Source organism: Apis dorsata, unplaced genomic scaffold (genome assembly GCF_000469605.1).
Source record: "Apis dorsata unplaced genomic scaffold, Apis dorsata 1.3 scaffold_50, whole genome shotgun sequence".
In the NCBI taxonomy this organism is placed as follows: Eukaryota; Metazoa; Arthropoda; class Insecta; order Hymenoptera; family Apidae; genus Apis; species Apis dorsata.
Window position 1 is genome coordinate 48334 of NW_006263351.1, and position 5494 is coordinate 53827.

A 5494-nucleotide genomic window follows, 5' to 3' on the forward strand; every position below is an offset into this window, starting at 1 on the left:
CATCGAATGTAATAAATAGTTTTAATTTATTTATCCGATCGAAGTTGCTGTTTTTTTCACGAGTTTGAATCGCGTTTCCAAGATAGCGGTTTTTATGAAATGAATTTCGAATGTTACGAATGATTACTTTTCTACCAATCGTGTTGTGTTGATTCTATGTTAAATTTTAATGCCCGCCTATTATCCTTGCGCGCAACGTGGTCCTTATCCTATGATTTTGAATTAACTTTGAAATTTCATTTGCATATAAATAACGAACTGGACGAAAAATTTAGATTCGATAAGATTAATCGTGAAATCAACATTAATAACATTTATTCGGAAATTGTTACTTGCTCGATCCCCTGTTGTCATAACTTGTAAATAACTATGAAAAAACAATAACGATAACATTGTTGATCAATTAATATGTTAATCAAGAAATATATGGCGTAATTATTTGCGCAAACAAAAATTTGCTCGTCGTCCGAGCTCTTTTATATAAATAGTTAAAATAGCATTCGCGTCTTAGAAACGTGAAAATACACATTTATCGTTAACAAACTTTATAATGGAATGTACACTGTACAGATATATGATGTATCTGCTTTGATAATCATCAAACCAACGATAAGAGTTACTCGGATGAAAATATTCAAATATTCAAATAGTGTTTGAAAATCTCGACTGATGATGATATTTCTCAATGAAAATGATCTTCAAATTCTTAAGATGTCCTAGAATTGTACGGGACATATGCCAGATGTCTGGCTTTTCGTCTGGGAGTGAAGTTACTTATACAGATATGTGAAAATACATATATATATATACTGTAAGAAGTTCTCTGAAAGGAACGCTTTTGATTGGTTATTTCTGCTAGATGGAATCGTGCAACTATGTATACATATCGAGCAAAGTCTCGCAAATATCGTATCATCTGCTGTAATAGTGAAGTACGAGTTCAGTGAGGGAGTTTACCGTTCGAAATCTTTAGAAACCTGATTTATATTCTATTACGTATTCCCAAAGTTAACGTTAAATGAAGATAGACAAGGAATATACGCGCAAGAAAGAGAATAAAAGGGTAAATTTCTTTGAAAAATTCAATATCGTTTCGTGCTTGTGTTGATTTCGAATCTTATTGTCTGTTCGGATGCAGATTATTGTTAATTACAAACCGCAATTTGACAAGAGTTTTCAGAATCTGTCAGATATTTGGTATCCCTAAGGGCAGTTGGGGCCAATCTAGGAACTTCAATATTTGATACATGTGGTCGGTTGTATGCCTCGCTCTTCGAACTAGTTTCACCGTGTGACTTGATGACGTGCAAATTGGATTACTTGCCCTCGGGAATCGTATAATTGAATTTGACCAGGTGTGCTTATCATCAAACATACTTGCAATCAGAAGTATATAGGATTGAAAAAAATTTTTCGAAATTTTTAAACGTATCGTATAAATCTCGCGCGATGGTGACTGTGAAGTGAAATATGAAATGTATTTTTTTTTTTTGAACGAGTTATCATAAACGTATATTTTAGCTGATTTATGAAAGGAAGTCGTAACTTTTTTTGTTTGTCGATTTACGGATTTTACGGTTTCCAACACCAAAGGATCTAAGAAACTATCCTCGCTTTTATTACAAAGGGAGAGTTATTCCACTGTATAGTATAGTATAGTAGTTTCCAAGGATTACTACTTCCTTTATTCACTTTATGCAGAAAGTTATATATAATTTGGTAAGGTTATACTTAGTAGTGTCTCTCTATTCTTCGATGTGCACTTTTCATCTTTTATTCAACTTTATTCTTCAAAGCGTCTTCAAACAAACGAAATGGCACATCGTTCTTTTACTTCTAAGACACGCCACATTCCAGAGTCAGATTTAATTTAGGAATTTTGTAACAAATTAAGATAAATTATTAAAGTTTAAACGTAAGTTACGATTCCTTTTAACGTGAAATTTATATAGATGTGACGAGTTTGGAGAATTATTTCGAATATTAAAATCCTCGCGTAAGAAATCCAGAGCACGATTTCTAGCAGGAAAGGAAGATTCTAATACTGCGAGCACGAGTGGTTAGATTATAGTTTACTTTTAAGGAGACGACGAAACACGTCTGGGAAAGCTTGGACGTAAGAGGGTTGAAGCTCATAAAGCTCGTCGCATATAGATAATATATTAGGTATACTGCCGGTTCCCTGGTCGTGTTTTTTCTGCTTTTCTCCTTTTTGCCATCCTCCTCCTTCCTTTTTTTGATCTTTTTTCCCTTACCCTTTCATCCTGAAACTTCTCTTTGCCCCCGTCGTTTTTTTCTTTCCCCTCTTTTCTTTTCCTTCTTCGACTTCCTTCCCCTTCCCCGAGATCATCGTTCTCTCTTTATCCGACAGCTAAAGGAGACAAAGATGAACTGATGTACAAGCGAAAGGAGTTCCTAGTGTATAATGTAACGTTTCGAAAGCTATCACTCTTCAAGGTAAAAGGAAGAGGTTGAACCGTGGTTGAAAAGGGTTGAGGGTAAAACCTGGCTATGGTAATGGTGAGGAGAACCGACGGGAATGAACGTATTCTTACACCGTGTGTCTTTTCATTCCGATTTTTATAATTTTGACAATGTCGAACGTGGTCGTTTTATCATTATCTAGAAAAATTGGTATTTCATTACATTTATTATTACGGAATTAACGATGGGAATAATTTTATCGATAGAGATTTAATTTGAAAAACATCATAAAATGTCACGTATACCGGATAATTTTCTTGTGTCCTGTTTTGCTTCAAACACGAGTTTGTGTACATTTTTATCAAGATTTCAATGGATAATCCCGTGTATTGCAAATATTTCATGTTACATAAGATGGATTAAATAAAATCCCTTCGAAATTAGTTTTCCATTTTGTGTATAGATCGATTAGAATTTCATTCTCGTATGGTCTTTGCGATAAATTTATTTTATTTTTTGCATCGTGCTATCCGATTATATAAATATTTTATTTAAAAATTTTGGTCAAATATTCCACGATATTTTTATGTTTAATGAATTTACATGAAAAATTATTATTTTTTTAAATTATTCAGATTTTTTTACATTATTATTTATATTTTTATTTTTATCTATATTTTATATTATTTCACGTGTTCATTTTCATGTATATCATTTAGGCATTCGGTCTTTAAATGTTACAAATGTTTGTACGTTTACTTTGCTTTATGTTTCCTTCGATCTTTATTTAGTTTCTTACGACATTCGCTTCAAGTTTGTCGAGTGCATCGCAATTTCGCGTAGATAGATGGGCGTAGAAATTTTTAATTTTCTTACGGATGCAAGATTGGAATTTGAAGTGGAGATTTTTGAGCGAATCTGTTTTAAAATTTAAAATTAAAACTTACGATGCAATCGTTTCTTATAATATTTTCATTAACTTTTTTACTTTTTAATCGACAAATTAATTCTACATAGAAGCACGATTAAAAATGATTTATATTTATTTACACGTGATAAAAAGTTCAGATTGATTTGATTTTTTCTGTAAATAATGTCCCTGAAGAGAGGTGCTGAAAAGGGACTTAAAGTTCGTGTAATTAACGATCCTTTTAATTAAATTAGTAATTACTGCACGTTCATCGTTATTGGCATAGTCATAAGCGGATCCGCTTGAACTATTCGAGTCAAGACTGAGTTTCGATGGTAAATAATAGAATTCGAAAGCTAACTCCCATTTTCCCATAATTAATGCACGAATTATTTCAACGAGGCTTAAAAGATTTAATTAACTCGAAATCTTAAAACATCTTATAAATAATAAAACGAGTAAATTAAATTCTAAATGATTTTTTACGATTTACTTTTCACTTTTACAATATTTCATAATAAAATTTTAACCATTTTTTTCAACTTTTAAGTTGCACGATTGCGCAATCGTCGAGGATATAATGGTCGAATAAAGTTTTTTTTTCTTCCCTTCCAGATATTTTATTTTCCAGTCTGTAAATATTTTCCAGTTCACGCTCGGTTAGAGATGCAACAGACTTCTCTCTCTCTTTCTTTCTTTCTTTCTTTTCTTCTTTCACGAGCAGTTCTCTTCTTTTGTCTCTTTCACTCGGAATTCCGCCAAATATTCAGGAAACTTGACTTTTTTTCCTCCCCCGATGATAAGAAACGGAGCGGGGTAGAATTCATACCCCATTAGGAATTCGACGTTTCGCAGAGACGCGCGCGATCGATTTACCCCACTCGAGAATCGAGATTTTCATCGTTCCACCGTTCGAGTGATTCTTCAAATAGGTTCATTTTTTCGTTCCCTCGTCCCACTATTCCCTCTTTCTTTTTTTTAATCTCCTCCTCCTCTTTTTTTTTCCAAACTGGAGAAAAATTACTTAGCAACAATGACACGAAATTGTAACGCAATTTTATTGACTTTTTGCTTGATACACTTTATCATAAACGAAAATATTTACACACAACGTGTAGACGCGATATGAAATAAATACGATGTTTTAATTTTCACAGAATATTTTTATCACCGTCTGATAAATAATACGATGGTAACGATGAAGATACAAAGGGATAACATTTTATTATAGGACAGAAATAGCTTTGAAATGTAAAATTGTGTAAAGGATTTATATTTGCGAGCGAGAAACAGAAGACCTGTATGTGTATCCAGATTAGCGATATTTGAATTGTAAACATGGTTTATATTTGGGATGTATTGTTTAACAATTGTTGGCGGACTCGAATGCATAAGGTGATGAAAAGGTATTCTCCGTTTGTTGTATCTATAAATTGTTTCACAACTCCTGAAATCAACCGTAGAATGGTTAAGAGATTATGGAAGCTTAGTTAGATTTAGGCAAATACCATTGTCCAGGAATCCCAGTTTATGATATTCAGCGATATACGGAATTTCCAAAGCATTGAAATCTTCGTAGTTCTCTCGCGCTCAATTTATACAGCGTACCGTTTCCAACAAGGAGTGAATCAAGAGCCTTGGTAATTTCAATTTGTTGTGTTTCGACGTGTATTCGCAACGAAGCGAAGTGTTTTCTTGGAAAAAATCCTACAGCTAAAATCCCTTTTGCTAAATTATTTTCACTCTGTTACGTAGTTTGGATTATTTTCGATCCTCTCGAATGCACTTCCACTTTTAACTTCAACTTGAAACAAGTAATTCCTTTTTCGCAATAAATAATCTTATTAAAACATCATATCGGTTATCCAATAAGTGCATGGAATTTTTTTTTTTATGGTGTCACTTAAGGTACATACAATTCAAACTTTTGAATTTTATTCAAAGTTATTCATCGGTTTCAAATGATTCGGAATAATTTACGAGTATATACTCGTTGCCACTCCATAATTTTAAATTTAAATTGAGAGAAAGATAAAGGTATTTTTTTTTTTAAAAAAATTCAGATGTATAAAGCCGACATTTAATTTTAATTTCCTCGGATGGAAAAATTCATGATCGATTTATTTTTCGTCTTTTTGCCAATTTAAAAAAAAAAAAAAA

General features: G+C 32.5%; 1 protein-coding gene across 5 annotated transcripts in view; it reads left to right on the forward strand.

Annotated features, from left to right (window-relative positions):
- LOC102674375 overlaps positions 1-5494 on the forward strand; it is a 234505-nt gene that overhangs the window by 36851 nt on the left and 192160 nt on the right. The gene's annotated exons all lie outside the window — the stretch shown is intronic.